We start from the raw sequence: 18,989 nt of genomic DNA on the forward strand, positions 1-18,989 counted from the left end.
CTCTCTGAATAATCACATGATACAATCTCTGCGTAATCACATGGTGCAGACCCTATTTGTAATCAGATAGTGCAGTCTCTATGTAATCACATGGTGCAGTCTCTCTATGTAATCACATGGTGTAGTCTCTCTGTGTAATCACATGATGCAGTCTCTCTGTTTAATCACATGGTGGAGTCACTCTGTGTAATCACATGATGCAGTCTCTCTGTGTAATCACATGGTGCAGTCTCTGTGTAATCACATGGTGCAGTCTCTATGTAAACACATGCTGCAGTCTCTCTGTGTAATCACATGAAGCAGACTCTATGTAATCACATGGTGTAGTCTCTCTGTGTAATCACATGATGCAGTCTCTATGTAATCACATGGTGCAGTCTCTATGTAATCACATGCTGCAGTCTCTCTATGTAATCACATGGTGCAGTCTCTGTGTAATCACATGGTGCCGTCTCTATGTAATTACATGGTGCAGCCTCTATGTAATCACATGGTGCAGTCTATGTATAATCAAATGATACAGTCTCTGTGTAATCACATGGTGCAGTCTCTGTGTAATCACATGGTGCAGTCTCCCTGTGTAATGACATGGTGCAGTCTCTCTGTGTAATAACATGGTGCAGTCTCCCTGTGTAATAACATGGTGCAGTCTCCCTGTGTAATCACATGGTGCAGTCTCTGTGTAATCACATGGTGCAGTATCCCTGTGTAATCACATGGTGCAGTCTCTCTGTTTAAACAAATGGTGCAGTCTCTATGTAATCACATGGTGCAGTCTCCCTGTGAAATCACATGGTGCAGAATCTGTGTAATCACATGGTGCAGTCTCTGTGTAATCACATGACACAGTCTCGGTGTAATCACCTGGTGCAGTCACTGTGTAATCAGCTGGTGCAGTCACTGTGTAATCACATGCTGCAGTCTGTGTGTAATCACATGGTGCAGTCTCTTTGTAATCACATGGTGCAGTCTCTGTGTAATCACATGGTGCAGTCTCTTTGTAATCGCATGGTGCAGTCTCTCTGTTTAAACAAATGGTGCAGTCTCTATGTAATCACATGGTGCAGTATCTCTGTCTAATCACATGGTGCAGTCTCTGTGTAATCACATGGTTCAGTCTCTTTGTAATCTCATGGTGCAGTCTCTCTGTTTAATCACATGTTGCAGTCCCTCTGTGTAAACACATGGTGCAGTCTCTCTGTGTAATAACATGGTGCAGTCTCTCTGTGTAATCACATGGTGCAGTCTCTCTGTGTAAACACATGGTGCAGTCTCTCTGTGTAATCACATGGTGCAATCTCTGTGTAATCACATGGTGCAGTCTCTGTGTAATCACATGGTGCAGTCTCTTTGAAATCACATGGTGCAGTCTCTCTCTGTAATCAGATGGTGCAGTCTCTGTGTAATCACATTGTGCAGTCTCTCGGTGTAATCACATGGTGCAGTCTCAGTGTAATCACATGGTTTAGTCTCTGTGTAATCACATGGTGCAATCTCTGTGTAATCACATTGTGCAGTCTCTGTATAATCACATTGTGCAGTCTCATTGTGAAATCACATGGTGCAGTCTCTGTGTAATCACATGGTGCTGTCTCTGTGTAATCACATTGTGCAGTCTCTTTGTGAAATCACATGGTGCAGTCTCTGTGTAATCACATGGTGCAGTCTCTCTGTGTAATCACATGGTGCAGGCTCTATTTAATCACATGGTGCAGTCGTTGTGTAATCACATGGTGCAGTTTCTGTGTAATCACATGATGCAGTCACTCTGTGTAATCACATGGTGCCGTCTCTGTGTAATCACATGATGCAGTCACTGTGTGTAATCACATGGTGCAGTCTCTGTGTAATCACATGGTGCAGTCTCTGTGTAATCACATGTTGCAGTCTCTCTGTGTAATCACATGTTGCAGTCTCTCTGTGTAATTACATGGTGCAGTCTCTGTGTAATCACATGGTGCAGTCTCTCTGTTTAATCACATGTTGCAGTCTCATTGTGTAATCACATGGTCCAGTCTCTCTGTTTAATCACATGTTGCAGTCTCACTGTGTAATCGCATGGTGCAGTCACTCTGTGTAATCACATGGTGCAATCTCTGTGTAATCACATCGTGCAGTCTCTGTGTAATCACATGGTGCTGTCTCTCTGTTTTAAAACGTGGTGCAATCTCTCTGAATAATCACATGGTGCAGTCCCTCTGAATAATCACATGTTGCGATCTTTGTGTAATCACATGGTGCAGTATCTGTGTAATCCCATGGTGCAGTCTCTCTGTCTAAAGAAATGGTTCAGTCTCTATGTAATCACATGGTGCAGAATATGCGTAATCACATGGTGCAGTCACTGTGTAATCACATGGTGCAGTCACTGTGTAATCACGTGCTGCAGTCACTGTGTAATCACCTGCTGCAGTCACTGTGTAATCACCCGCTGCAGTCAAAGTGTAATTACCTGGTGCAGTCACTGTGTAATCACATGCTGCAGTCTGTGTGTAATCACATGGTTCAGTCTCTTTGTAATCACAAGGTGCTGTCACTGTGTAATCACATGGTGTAGTTTCTTTGTAATGACATGGTGCAGTCTCTGTGTAATCATATGGTGAACACCTTCTTTGTAATCAGAAGGTGCAGTCACTGTGTAATCACATGGTGCAATCTCTGTGTAATCACATGGTGCAGTCTCTCTGTGTAATCACATGGTGCAGTCTCTGTGTAATCATATGGTGCACACCCTCTTTGTAATCAGATGGTGCAGTCACTGTGTAATCACATGGTGCAGTCTCTGTGTAATCATATGGTGCACACCCTCTTTGTAATCAGACGGTGCAGTCACTGTGTAATCACATGGTGCAATCTCTATGTAATCACATGGTGCAGTCTCCCTGTGAAATCACATGTTGCAGTCACTGTGTAATCACATGGTGCAGTATCTCTGTCTAATCACATGGTGCAGACTCTATGTAATCACATGGTGCAGTCTCTGTGTAATCACATGGTGCAGTCGCTGTGTGCTCAAATGTTGCAGTCTCCGTGTAATCACATGGTGCAGTCTCTCTGAATAATCACATGGTACAATCTCTGCGTAATCACATGGTGCAGACCCTATTTGTAATCAGATAGTGCAGTCTCTGGGTAATCACATGGTGCAGTATATGTCTAATCACATGGTGCATTCTCTGTGGAATCACATGCTGCAGTCTCTGTGCAATCACTTGATGCAGTCTCCCTGTCTAATCATATGGTGCAGTCCCTCTGAATAATCACATGGTGCAATCTGTGTGTAATCACATGGTGAAGTCTCTGTGTAATCACGTGATGCAGTCTCTGTGTAATCACATGGTGCAATCTCTGTGTAATCACATGGTGCAGTCTATCTGTGAAATCACAAGGTGCAGTCTCTGTGTAATTTCATGGTGCAGTCTCTGTGTACAAATAATATTGCAGTCTCTGTGTAATCACATGATGCAGTCTCTCTGTTTAATCACATGGTGGAGTCACTCTGTGTAATCACATGATGCAGTCTCTCTGTGTAATCACATGGTGCAGTCTCTGTGTAATCACATGGTGCAGTCTCTATGTAAACACATGCTGCAGTCTCTCTGTGTAATCACATGAAGCAGACTCTATGTAATCACATGCTGCAGTCTCTCTGTGTAATCACATGAAGCAGACTCTATGTAATCACATGGTGCAGTCTCTATGTAATCACATGCTGCAGTCTCTCTATGTAATCATATGGTGCAGTCTCTCTGTGTAATCACATGGTGCAGTCTCTGTGTAATCACATGGTGCCGTCTCTATGTAATTACATGGTGCAGCCTCTATGTAATCACATGGTGCAGTCTATGTATAATCAAATGATACAGTCTCTGTGTAATCACATGGTGCAGTCTCTGTGTAATCACATGGTGCAGTCTCCCTGTGTAATGACATGGTGCAGTCTCTCTGTGTAATAACATGGTGCAGTCTCCCTGTGTAATAACATGGTGCAGTCTCCCTGTGTAATCACATGGTGCAGTCTCTGTGTAATCACATGGTGCAGTATCTGTGTAATCACATGGTGCAGTATCCCTGTGTAATCACATGGTGCAGTCTCTCTGTCTAAACAAATGGTGCAGTCTCTATGTAATCACATGGTGCAGTCTCCCTGTGAAATCACATGGTGCAGAATCTGTGTAATCACATGGTGCAGTCTCTGTTTAATGAGATAGTGCAGTATCACTGTGTAATCACATGGTGCAGTCTCTGTGTAATCACATGACGCAGTCTCGGTGTAATCACCTGGTGCAGTCACTGTGTAATCAGCTGGTGCAGTCACTGTGTAATCACATGCTGCAGTCTGTGTGTAATCACATGGTGCAGTCTCTTTGTAATCACATGGTGCAGTCTCTGTGTAATCACATGGTGCAGTCTCTTTGTAATCGCATAGTGCAGTCTCTCTGTTTAAACAAATGGTGCAGTCTCTATGTAATCACATGGTGCAGTATCTCTGTCTAATCACATGGTGCAGTCTCTGTGTAATCACATGGTTCAGTCTCTTTGTAATCTCATGGTGCAGTCTCTCTGTTTAATCACATGTTGCAGTCCCTCTGTGTAAACACATGGTGCAGTCTCTCTGTGTAATAACATGGTGCAGTCTCTCTGTGTAATCACATGGTGCAGTCTCTCTGTGTAAACACATGGTGCAGTCTCTCTGTGTAATCACATGGTGCAATCTCTGTGTAATCACATGGTGCAGTCTCTGTGTAATCACATGGTGCAGTCTCTTTGAAATCACATGGTGCAGTCTCTCTCTGTAATCACATGGTGCAGTCTCTGTGTAATCACATTGTGCAGTCTCTCGGTGTAATCACATGGTGCAGTCTCAGTGTAATCACATGGTTTAGTCTCTGTGTAATCACATGGTGCAGTTTCAGTGTAATCACATGGTTTAGTCTCTGTGTAATCACATGGTGCAATCTCTGTGTAATCACATTGTGCAGTCTCTTTGTGAAATCACATGGTGCAGTCTCTGTGTAATCACATGGTGCAGTCTCTCTGTGTAATCACATGGTGCAGGCTCTATTTAATCACATGGTGCAGTCATTGTGTAATCACATGTTGCAGTCTCTCTGTGTAATCACATGGTGCAGTCTCCCTGTGTAATCAAATGGTGCAGTCTCCGTGTAATCAAATGGTGCAGTCTCCCGGTGTAATCACATGGTGCAGTCTATGTGTAATCACATGGTGTAGTCACTGTGTAATCACATGGTGCAGTATCAGTACAATCATATGGTGCAGTCTCTCTGTGTAATCACATGGTGCAGTCACTGTGTAATCACATGGTGCAGTATCAGTACAATCATATGGTGCAGTCTCTCTGTGTAATCACGCGGTGCAGTCTCTGTGTAATCACATGGTGCAGTCTCTGTGTAATCATATGGTGCAGTCTCCCTGCGAAATCACATGGTGCTGTCTCATTGTGTAATCACATGGTGCAGTCTCACTGTGTAATCACATGGTGCAGTCTCTGTGTAATCACATGGTGCAGTCTCTGTGTAATCACTTGTTGCAGTCTCTGTGTAATCACATGGTGCAGTCTCTGTGTAATCACTGGGTGCCGTCTCTGTGTAATCACATGGTGCAGTCTCTGTGTAATCACTTGGTGCCGTCTCTGTGTAAACACATGGTGCATTCTCTCTGCATAATCACATGGTGCAGTCTCCCTGTGTAATGACATGGTGGAGTCTCTGTGTAATCACATGGTGCAGTCTCTGTGTAGTCACATGGTGCAGTCTCCCTGTGTAATCACTTGATTTAATCTCCCTTTGAATTCACATGGTGCAGTCTCTCTGTGTAATCACATGAGGCAGTCTCTGTGTAATCACATGGTCGATTTACACTGTGTAATCACATGGTGCAGTTACTCTGTGTAATCACATGAGGCAGTCTCTGTGTAATCACATGGTGCAGTCTCTCTGTGTAATCACAGGGTGCAGTATCTGTGTAATAACCTGTTGCGGTCTCACTGTGTCATCACATGGTGCAGTCACTCTGTATAATCACATGGTGCAGTATCTGTGTAATCACATGGTTTAGTCTCCCTGTGTAATCACTTGATTTAAACTCCCTTTGCATTCACGTGGTTTAGTCTCTCTGTGTAATCACATGGTGCAGTCTCACTGTGTAATCACATGGTGCAGTCTCTGTGTAATCACATGGTGCAGTCTCCCTGTGAAATCACATGTTGCAGTCACTGTGTAATCACATGGTGCAGTCAGTGTGTAATCACATGGTTCAGTCTCTTTGTAATCACATGGTGCAGTCCCAGTGTAATCACATGTTGCAGTCTCTCTGTGTAATCACATGGTGCAGTCTCTCTGAATAATCACATGATACAATCTCTGCGTAATCACATGGTGCAGACCCTATTTGTAATCAGATAGTGCAGTCTCTATGTAATCACATGGTGCAGTCTCTCTATGTAATCACATGGTGTAGTCTCTCTGTGTAATCACATGATGCAGTCTCTCTGTTTAATCACATGGTGGAGTCACTCTGTGTAATCACATGATGCAGTCTCTCTGTGTAATCACATGGTGCAGTCTCTGTGTAATCACATGGTGCAGTCTCTATGTAAACACATGCTGCAGTCTCTCTGTGTAATCACATGAAGCAGACTCTATGTAATCACATGGTGTAGTCTCTCTGTGTAATCACATGATGCAGTCTCTATGTAATCACATGGTGCAGTCTCTATGTAATCACATGCTGCAGTCTCTCTATGTAATCACATGGTGCAGTCTCTGTGTAATCACATGGTGCCGTCTCTATGTAATTACATGGTGCAGCCTCTATGTAATCACATGGTGCAGTCTATGTATAATCAAATGATACAGTCTCTGTGTAATCACATGGTGCAGTCTCTGTGTAATCACATGGTGCAGTCTCCCTGTGTAATGACATGGTGCAGTCTCTCTGTGTAATAACATGGTGCAGTCTCCCTGTGTAATAACATGGTGCAGTCTCCCTGTGTAATCACATGGTGCAGTCTCTGTGTAATCACATGGTGCAGTATCCCTGTGTAATCACATGGTGCAGTCTCTCTGTTTAAACAAATGGTGCAGTCTCTATGTAATCACATGGTGCAGTCTCCCTGTGAAATCACATGGTGCAGAATCTGTGTAATCACATGGTGCAGTCTCTGTGTAATCACATGACACAGTCTCGGTGTAATCACCTGGTGCAGTCACTGTGTAATCAGCTGGTGCAGTCACTGTGTAATCACATGCTGCAGTCTGTGTGTAATCACATGGTGCAGTCTCTTTGTAATCACATGGTGCAGTCTCTGTGTAATCACATGGTGCAGTCTCTTTGTAATCGCATGGTGCAGTCTCTCTGTTTAAACAAATGGTGCAGTCTCTATGTAATCACATGGTGCAGTATCTCTGTCTAATCACATGGTGCAGTCTCTGTGTAATCACATGGTTCAGTCTCTTTGTAATCTCATGGTGCAGTCTCTCTGTTTAATCACATGTTGCAGTCCCTCTGTGTAAACACATGGTGCAGTCTCTCTGTGTAATAACATGGTGCAGTCTCTCTGTGTAATCACATGGTGCAGTCTCTCTGTGTAAACACATGGTGCAGTCTCTCTGTGTAATCACATGGTGCAATCTCTGTGTAATCACATGGTGCAGTCTCTGTGTAATCACATGGTGCAGTCTCTTTGAAATCACATGGTGCAGTCTCTCTCTGTAATCAGATGGTGCAGTCTCTGTGTAATCACATTGTGCAGTCTCTCGGTGTAATCACATGGTGCAGTCTCAGTGTAATCACATGGTTTAGTCTCTGTGTAATCACATGGTGCAATCTCTGTGTAATCACATTGTGCAGTCTCTGTATAATCACATTGTGCAGTCTCATTGTGAAATCACATGGTGCAGTCTCTGTGTAATCACATGGTGCAGTCGCTGTGTGCTCAAATGTTGCAGTCTCCGTGTAATCACATGGTGCAGTCTCTCTGAATAATCACATGGTACAATCTCTGCGTAATCACATGGTGCAGTCTCTCTGTGTAATCACATGGTGCAATCTCTGTGTAATCACATGGTGCAGTCTCTGTGTAATCACATGGTGCAGTCTCTTTGAAATCACATGGTGCAGTCTCTCTCTGTAATCAGATGGTGCAGTCTCTGTGTAATCACATTGTGCAGTCTCTCGGTGTAATCACATGGTGCAGTCTCAGTGTAATCACATGGTTTAGTCTCTGTGTAATCACATGGTGCAATCTCTGTGTAATCACATTGTGCAGTCTCTGTATAATCACATTGTGCAGTCTCATTGTGAAATCACATGGTGCAGTCTCTGTGTAATCACATGGTGCTGTCTCTGTGTAATCACATTGTGCAGTCTCTTTGTGAAATCACATGGTGCAGTCTCTGTGTAATCACATGGTGCAGTCTCTCTGTGTAATCACATGGTGCAGGCTCTATTTAATCACATGGTGCAGTCGTTGTGTAATCACATGGTGCAGTTTCTGTGTAATCACATGATGCAGTCACTCTGTGTAATCACATGGTGCCGTCTCTGTGTAATCACATGATGCAGTCACTGTGTGTAATCACATGGTGCAGTCTCTGTGTAATCACATGGTGCAGTCTCTGTGTAATCACATGTTGCAGTCTCTCTGTGTAATCACATGTTGCAGTCTCTCTGTGTAATTACATGGTGCAGTCTCTGTGTAATCACATGGTGCAGTCTCTCTGTTTAATCACATGTTGCAGTCTCATTGTGTAATCACATGGTCCAGTCTCTCTGTTTAATCACATGTTGCAGTCTCACTGTGTAATCGCATGGTGCAGTCACTCTGTGTAATCACATGGTGCAATCTCTGTGTAATCACATCGTGCAGTCTCTGTGTAATCACATGGTGCTGTCTCTCTGTTTTAAAACGTGGTGCAATCTCTCTGAATAATCACATGGTGCAGTCCCTCTGAATAATCACATGTTGCGATCTTTGTGTAATCACATGGTGCAGTATCTGTGTAATCCCATGGTGCAGTCTCTCTGTCTAAAGAAATGGTTCAGTCTCTATGTAATCACATGGTGCAGAATATGCGTAATCACATGGTGCAGTCACTGTGTAATCACATGGTGCAGTCACTGTGTAATCACGTGCTGCAGTCACTGTGTAATCACCTGCTGCAGTCACTGTGTAATCACCCGCTGCAGTCAAAGTGTAATTACCTGGTGCAGTCACTGTGTAATCACATGCTGCAGTCTGTGTGTAATCACATGGTTCAGTCTCTTTGTAATCACAAGGTGCTGTCACTGTGTAATCACATGGTGTAGTTTCTTTGTAATGACATGGTGCAGTCTCTGTGTAATCATATGGTGAACACCTTCTTTGTAATCAGAAGGTGCAGTCACTGTGTAATCACATGGTGCAATCTCTGTGTAATCACATGGTGCAGTCTCTCTGTGTAATCACATGGTGCAGTCTCTGTGTAATCATATGGTGCACACCCTCTTTGTAATCAGATGGTGCAGTCACTGTGTAATCACATGGTGCAGTCTCTGTGTAATCATATGGTGCACACCCTCTTTGTAATCAGACGGTGCAGTCACTGTGTAATCACATGGTGCAATCTCTATGTAATCACATGGTGCAGTCTCCCTGTGAAATCACATGTTGCAGTCACTGTGTAATCACATGGTGCAGTATCTCTGTCTAATCACATGGTGCAGACTCTATGTAATCACATGGTGCAGTCTCTGTGTAATCACATGGTGCAGTCGCTGTGTGCTCAAATGTTGCAGTCTCCGTGTAATCACATGGTGCAGTCTCTCTGAATAATCACATGGTACAATCTCTGCGTAATCACATGGTGCAGACCCTATTTGTAATCAGATAGTGCAGTCTCTGGGTAATCACATGGTGCAGTATATGTCTAATCACATGGTGCAGTCTCTTTGAAATCACATGGTGCAGTCTCTCTCTGTAATCAGATGGTGCAATCTCTGTGTAATCACATCGTGCAGTCTCTGTGTAATCACATGGTGCTGTCTCTCTGTTTTAAAACGTGGTGCAATCTCTCTGAATAATCACATGGTGCAGTCCCTCTGAATAATCACATGTTGCGATCTTTGTGTAATCACATGGTGCAGTATCTGTGTAATCCCATGGTGCAGTCTCTCTGTCTAAAGAAATGGTTCAGTCTCTATGTAATCACATGGTGCAGAATATGCGTAATCACATGGTGCAGTCACTGTGTAATCACATGGTGCAGTCACTGTGTAATCACGTGCTGCAGTCACTGTGTAATCACCTGCTGCAGTCACTGTGTAATCACCCGCTGCAGTCAAAGTGTAATTACCTGGTGCAGTCACTGTGTAATCACATGCTGCAGTCTGTGTGTAATCACATGGTTCAGTCTCTTTGTAATCACAAGGTGCTGTCACTGTGTAATCACATGGTGTAGTTTCTTTGTAATGACATGGTGCAGTCTCTGTGTAATCATATGGTGAACACCTTCTTTGTAATCAGAAGGTGCAGTCACTGTGTAATCACATGGTGCAATCTCTGTGTAATCACATGGTGCAGTCTCTCTGTGTAATCACATGGTGCAGTCTCTGTGTAATCATATGGTGCACACCCTCTTTGTAATCAGATGGTGCAGTCACTGTGTAATCACATGGTGCAGTCTCTGTGTAATCATATGGTGCACACCCTCTTTGTAATCAGACGGTGCAGTCACTGTGTAATCACATGGTGCAATCTCTATGTAATCACATGGTGCAGTCTCCCTGTGAAATCACATGTTGCAGTCACTGTGTAATCACATGGTGCAGTATCTCTGTCTAATCACATGGTGCAGACTCTATGTAATCACATGGTGCAGTCTCTGTGTAATCACATGGTGCAGTCGCTGTGTGCTCAAATGTTGCAGTCTCCGTGTAATCACATGGTGCAGTCTCTCTGAATAATCACATGGTACAATCTCTGCGTAATCACATGGTGCAGTCTCTCTGTGTAATCACATGGTGCAATCTCTGTGTAATCACATGGTGCAGTCTCTGTGTAATCACATGGTGCAGTCTCTTTGAAATCACATGGTGCAGTCTCTCTCTGTAATCAGATGGTGCAGTCTCTGTGTAATCACATTGTGCAGTCTCTCGGTGTAATCACATGGTGCAGTCTCAGTGTAATCACATGGTTTAGTCTCTGTGTAATCACATGGTGCAATCTCTGTGTAATCACATTGTGCAGTCTCTGTATAATCACATTGTGCAGTCTCATTGTGAAATCACATGGTGCAGTCTCTGTGTAATCACATGGTGCTGTCTCTGTGTAATCACATTGTGCAGTCTCTTTGTGAAATCACATGGTGCAGTCTCTGTGTAATCACATGGTGCAGTCTCTCTGTGTAATCACATGGTGCAGGCTCTATTTAATCACATGGTGCAGTCGTTGTGTAATCACATGGTGCAGTTTCTGTGTAATCACATGATGCAGTCACTCTGTGTAATCACATGGTGCCGTCTCTGTGTAATCACATGATGCAGTCACTGTGTGTAATCACATGGTGCAGTCTCTGTGTAATCACATGGTGCAGTCTCTGTGTAATCACATGTTGCAGTCTCTCTGTGTAATCACATGTTGCAGTCTCTCTGTGTAATTACATGGTGCAGTCTCTGTGTAATCACATGGTGCAGTCTCTCTGTTTAATCACATGTTGCAGTCTCATTGTGTAATCACATGGTCCAGTCTCTCTGTTTAATCACATGTTGCAGTCTCACTGTGTAATCGCATGGTGCAGTCACTCTGTGTAATCACATGGTGCAATCTCTGTGTAATCACATCGTGCAGTCTCTGTGTAATCACATGGTGCTGTCTCTCTGTTTTAAAACGTGGTGCAATCTCTCTGAATAATCACATGGTGCAGTCCCTCTGAATAATCACATGTTGCGATCTTTGTGTAATCACATGGTGCAGTATCTGTGTAATCCCATGGTGCAGTCTCTCTGTCTAAAGAAATGGTTCAGTCTCTATGTAATCACATGGTGCAGAATATGCGTAATCACATGGTGCAGTCACTGTGTAATCACATGGTGCAGTCACTGTGTAATCACGTGCTGCAGTCACTGTGTAATCACCTGCTGCAGTCACTGTGTAATCACCCGCTGCAGTCAAAGTGTAATTACCTGGTGCAGTCACTGTGTAATCACATGCTGCAGTCTGTGTGTAATCACATGGTTCAGTCTCTTTGTAATCACAAGGTGCTGTCACTGTGTAATCACATGGTGTAGTTTCTTTGTAATGACATGGTGCAGTCTCTGTGTAATCATATGGTGAACACCTTCTTTGTAATCAGAAGGTGCAGTCACTGTGTAATCACATGGTGCAATCTCTGTGTAATCACATGGTGCAGTCTCTCTGTGTAATCACATGGTGCAGTCTCTGTGTAATCATATGGTGCACACCCTCTTTGTAATCAGATGGTGCAGTCACTGTGTAATCACATGGTGCAGTCTCTGTGTAATCATATGGTGCACACCCTCTTTGTAATCAGACGGTGCAGTCACTGTGTAATCACATGGTGCAATCTCTATGTAATCACATGGTGCAGTCTCCCTGTGAAATCACATGTTGCAGTCACTGTGTAATCACATGGTGCAGTATCTCTGTCTAATCACATGGTGCAGACTCTATGTAATCACATGGTGCAGTCTCTGTGTAATCACATGGTGCAGTCGCTGTGTGCTCAAATGTTGCAGTCTCCGTGTAATCACATGGTGCAGTCTCTCTGAATAATCACATGGTACAATCTCTGCGTAATCACATGGTGCAGACCCTATTTGTAATCAGATAGTGCAGTCTCTGGGTAATCACATGGTGCAGTATATGTCTAATCACATGGTGCATTCTCTGTGGAATCACATGCTGCAGTCTCTGTGCAATCACTTGATGCAGTCTCCCTGTCTAATCATATGGTGCAGTCCCTCTGAATAATCACATGGTGCAATCTGTGTGTAATCACATGGTGAAGTCTCTGTGTAATCACGTGATGCAGTCTCTGTGTAATCACATGGTGCAATCTCTGTGTAATCACATGGTGCAGTCTATCTGTGAAATCACAAGGTGCAGTCTCTGTGTAATTTCATGGTGCAGTCTCTGTGTACAAATAATATTGCAGTCTCTGTGTAATCACATGATGCAGTCTCTCTGTTTAATCACATGGTGGAGTCACTCTGTGTAATCACATGATGCAGTCTCTCTGTGTAATCACATGGTGCAGTCTCTGTGTAATCACATGGTGCAGTCTCTATGTAAACACATGCTGCAGTCTCTCTGTGTAATCACATGAAGCAGACTCTATGTAATCACATGCTGCAGTCTCTCTGTGTAATCACATGAAGCAGACTCTATGTAATCACATGGTGCAGTCTCTATGTAATCACATGCTGCAGTCTCTCTATGTAATCATATGGTGCAGTCTCTCTGTGTAATCACATGGTGCAGTCTCTGTGTAATCACATGGTGCCGTCTCTATGTAATTACATGGTGCAGCCTCTATGTAATCACATGGTGCAGTCTATGTATAATCAAATGATACAGTCTCTGTGTAATCACATGGTGCAGTCTCTGTGTAATCACATGGTGCAGTCTCCCTGTGTAATGACATGGTGCAGTCTCTCTGTGTAATAACATGGTGCAGTCTCCCTGTGTAATAACATGGTGCAGTCTCCCTGTGTAATCACATGGTGCAGTCTCTGTGTAATCACATGGTGCAGTATCTGTGTAATCACATGGTGCAGTATCCCTGTGTAATCACATGGTGCAGTCTCTCTGTCTAAACAAATGGTGCAGTCTCTATGTAATCACATGGTGCAGTCTCCCTGTGAAATCACATGGTGCAGAATCTGTGTAATCACATGGTGCAGTCTCTGTTTAATGAGATAGTGCAGTATCACTGTGTAATCACATGGTGCAGTCTCTGTGTAATCACATGACGCAGTCTCGGTGTAATCACCTGGTGCAGTCACTGTGTAATCAGCTGGTGCAGTCACTGTGTAATCACATGCTGCAGTCTGTGTGTAATCACATGGTGCAGTCTCTTTGTAATCACATGGTGCAGTCTCTGTGTAATCACATGGTGCAGTCTCTTTGTAATCGCATGGTGCAGTCTCTCTGTTTAAACAAATGGTGCAGTCTCTATGTAATCACATGGTGCAGTATCTCTGTCTAATCACATGGTGCAGTCTCTGTGTAATCACATGGTTCAGTCTCTTTGTAATCTCATGGTGCAGTCTCTCTGTTTAATCACATGTTGCAGTCCCTCTGTGTAAACACATGGTGCAGTCTCTCTGTGTAATAACATGGTGCAGTCTCTCTGTGTAATCACATGGTGCAGTCTCTCTGTGTAAACACATGGTGCAGTCTCTCTGTGTAATCACATGGTGCAATCTCTGTGTAATCACATGGTGCAGTCTCTGTGTAATCACATGGTGCAGTCTCTTTGAAATCACATGGTGCAGTCTCTCTCTGTAATCACATGGTGCAGTCTCTGTGTAATCACATTGTGCAGTCTCTCGGTGTAATCACATGGTGCAGTCTCAGTGTAATCACATGGTTTAGTCTCTGTGTAATCACATGGTGCAGTTTCAGTGTAATCACATGGTTTAGTCTCTGTGTAATCACATGGTGCAATCTCTGTGTAATCACATTGTGCAGTCTCTTTGTGAAATCACATGGTGCAGTCTCTGTGTAATCACATGGTGCAGTCTCTCTGTGTAATCACATGGTGCAGGCTCTATTTAATCACATGGTGCAGTCATTGTGTAATCACATGTTGCAGTCTCTCTGTGTAATCACATGGTGCAGTCTCCCTGTGTAATCAAATGGTGCAGTCTCCGTGTAATCAAATGGTGCAGTCTCCCGGTGTAATCACATGGTGCAGTCTATGTGTAATCACATGGTGTAGTCACTGTGTAATCACATGGTGCAGTATCAGTACAATCATATGGTGCAGTCTCTCTGTGTAATCACATGGTGCAGTCACTGTGTAATCACATGGTGCAGTATCAGTACAATCATATGGTGCAGTCTCTCTGCGTAATCACGCGATGCAGTCTCTGTGTAATCACATGGTGCAGTCTCTGTGTAATCATATGGTGCAGTCTCTCTGTGTAATCACATGGTGCTGTCTCTGTGTAATCACATGGTGCAGTCTCTTTGAAATCACATGGTGCAATCTGTGTGTAATCACATGGTGCAGTCTCTGTGTAATCACACACTGCAGTCTCTGTGTAATCACATGATGCAGTCTCGTTGTAATCAGATGGTGCAGTCTCCCTGCGAAATCACATGGTGCAGTCTCTGTGTAATCACATGGTGCAGTCACTGTGTAATAACATGATGCAGTCTCTGTGTAATCAGATGGTGCAGTCTCTCTGTGTAATCACATGGTGCAGTCTCTCTGTGTAATCACATGGTGCAGACTATCTGTGTACTCACATGGTGCAGTCTCACTGTGTAATCACATGGTGCAGTCTCTCTCTGTAATCACATGGTGCAGTCTCTCTTTGTAATCACATGGTGCAGACTATCTGTGTACTCACATGGTGCAGTCTCACTGTGTAATCACATGGTGCAATCTCTCTTTGTAATCACATGGTGCAGACTATCTGTGTACTCACATGGTGCAGTCTCTCTGTGTAATCACATGGTGCAGTCTCTCTGTGTAATCACATGGTGCAGTCTCTGTGTAGTCACATGGTGCAGTCTCCCTGTATAATCACATGCTGCAGTATCTGTTTAATCATATGGTGCAGTCTCCCTATGTAATCAGATGGTGCAGTTTCTGTGTAATCACATGGTGTACTCTCTGTGTAATCACATGGTGTAATCACTTGATTTAATCTCCGTTTGAATTCACATGGTGCAGTCTGTCTGTGTAATCACATGAGGCAGTCTCTGTGTAATCACATGGTGCAGTCTTTCTGTGTAATCACATTCTGCAGTCTCTGTGTTAGCACATGGTGCAGTCTCTGTGTAATCACATGGTGCAGTCTCTGTGTAATCACCTGGTGCAGTCTCTGTGTAATCACATGGTGCAGTCTCTGTGTCATCACATGGTGCAGTCTCTGTGTTAGCACATGGTGCAGTCTCTGTGTAATCACATGGTGCAGTCTCTGTGTAATCACATGGTGCAGTCTCTGTGTAATCACATGATGCAGTATCTGTGTAATCACCTGGTGCAGTCTCTGTGTAATCACATGGTGCAGTATCTGTGTAATCACCTGGTGCAGTCTCTGTGTAATCACATGGTGCAGTCTCTGTGTAATCACATGGTGCTGTCACTGTGTAATCACATGGTGCAATCTCTATGTAATCACATGGTACCATCTCTGTGTAATCACATGGTGCAGTCACTGTGTAATGACATGGTACCGTCTCTTTGTAATCACATGGTGCAATCTCTGTGTAATCACATGGTGCAGTCTCTGTGTAATCACATGGTGCAGTCTCTGTGTAATCACATGGTGCAGTCTCTGTGTAATCACATGGTACCGTTTCTGTGTAATCACATGGTGCAGTCACTGTGTAATCACATGGTGGAGTCTCTGTGTAATCACATGGTGCAGTCTCTGTGTAATCACATGGTGCAGTCGCTGTGTATTCACATGGTTCAGTCTCCCTGTGTAACCACATGGTGCAGTATCAGTGCAATCACATGGTTCATTCTCTCTGTGTAATCAGATGGTGCAGTCTCTGTGTAATCAGATGGCGCAGTCTCCCTGCGAAATCACATGGTGCAGTCACTGTGTAATAACATGATGCAGTCTCCATGTCTAATCACATGGTGCAGTCTCTCTGAATAATCACATGGTGCAATCTGTGTGTAATCACATGGTGCAGTCTCTCTGAATAATCGCATGGTGCAGTCTCTGTGTAATCACATGGTGCAGTCTCTGTGTAATCACATGGTGTAGTCTCTGTGTAATCAGATGGTGCAGTCTCCCTGCGAAATCACATGGTGCAGTCACTGTGTAATAACATAATGCAGTCTCCATGTCTAATCACATCGTGAAGTCTCTCTGAATAATCACAAGGTGCAGTCTTTCTGAATAATCACATGGTGCAATCTGTGTGTAATCACATGGTGCAGTCTCTCTGTGAAATCACATGGTGCTGTCTCTGTGTAATCACATGGTGCAGTCTCTTTGAAATCACATGGTGCAATCTGTGTGTAATCACATGGTGCAGTCTCTGTGTAATCACACACTGCAGTCTCTGTGTAATCACATGATGCAGTCTCGTTGTAATCAGATGGTGCAGTCTCCCTGCGAAATCACATGGTGCAGTCTCTGTGTAATCACATGGTGCAGTCACTGTGTAATAACATGATGCAGTCTCTGTGTAATCAGATGGTGCAGTCTCTCTGTGTAATCACATGGTGCAGTCTCTCTGTGTAATCACATGGTGCAGACTATCTGTGTACTCACATGGTGCAGTCTCACTGTGTAATCACATGGTGCAGTCTCTCTCTGTAATCACATGGTGCAGTCTCTCTTTGTAATCACATGGTGCAGACTATCTGTGTACTCACATGGTGCAGTCTCACTGTGTAATCACATGGTGCAGTCTCTCTGTGTAATCACATGGTGCAGTCTCTCTGTGTAATCACATGGTGCAGTCTCTGTGTAGTCACATGGTGCAGTCTCCCTGTATAATCACATGCTGCAGTATCTGTTTAATCATATGGTGCAGTCTCCCTATGTAATCAGATGGTGCAGTCTCTGTGTAATCACATGGTGTACTCTCTGTGTAATCACATGGTGTAATCACTTGATTTAATCTCCGTTTGAATTCACATGGTGCAGTCTGTCTGTGTAATCACATGAGGCAGTCTCTGTGTAATCACATGGTGCAGTCTTTCTGTGTAATCACATTCTGCAGTCTCTGTGTTAGCACATGGTGCAGTCTCTGTGTAATCACATGGTGCAGTCTCTGTGTAATCACCTGGTGCAGTCTCTGTGTAATCACATGGTGCAGTCTCTGTGTCATCACATGGTGCAGTCTCTGTGTTAGCACATGGTGCAGTCTCTGTGTAATCACATGGTGCAGTCTCTGTGTAATCACATGGTGCAGTCTCTGTGTAATCACATGATGCAGTATCTGTGCAATCACCTGGTGCAGTCTCTGTGTAATCACATGGTGCAGTCTCTGTGTAATCACATGGTGCAGTCACTCTGTGTAATCGCATGGTGCAGTCTCTGTGTAATCACATGGTGCAGCCTCTGTGTAATCACATGGTGCAGTCTCTGTGTAATCACATGGTGCTGTCACTGTGTAATCACATGGTGCAATCTCTATGTAATCACATGGTACCATCTCTGTGTAATCACATGGTGCAGTCACTGTGTAATCACATGTTGCAATCTCGGTGTAATTTCATGGTGCAGTATCTCTGTTTAATCACATGGTGCAGTCTCCCTGCGAAATCACATGGTGCAGTCTCTGTGTAATCACATGGTGCAGTCTCTGTGTAATCTCATGGTGCAGTCTCTCTTTGTAATCACATGGTGCAGACTATCTGTGTACTCACATGGTGCAGTCTCACTGTGTAATCACATGGTGCAGTCTCTCTGTGTAATCACATGGTGCAGTCTCTCTGTGTAATCACATGGTGAAGTCTCTCTGTGTAATCACATGATGCAGTCATTGTGTAATCACATGGTGCAGTCTCTGTGGAATCACTTGATTTAATGTCCCTTTGAATTCACATGGTATAGTCTCTCTGTAATCACATGGTGGAGTCTCTGTGTAATCACATGGTGCAGTCTCTGTGTAGTCACATGGTGCAGTCTCCCTGTATAATCACATGCTGCAGTATCTGTTTAATCATATGGTGCAGTCTCCCTATGTAATCAGATGGTGCAGTCTCTGTGTAATCACATGGTGTAATCATTTGATTTAATCTCCGTTTGAATTCACATGGTGCAGT

Source organism: Cetorhinus maximus, chromosome 27 (assembly GCF_964194155.1).
Source record: "Cetorhinus maximus chromosome 27, sCetMax3.hap1.1, whole genome shotgun sequence".
In the NCBI taxonomy this organism is placed as follows: domain Eukaryota; kingdom Metazoa; phylum Chordata; class Chondrichthyes; order Lamniformes; family Cetorhinidae; genus Cetorhinus; species Cetorhinus maximus.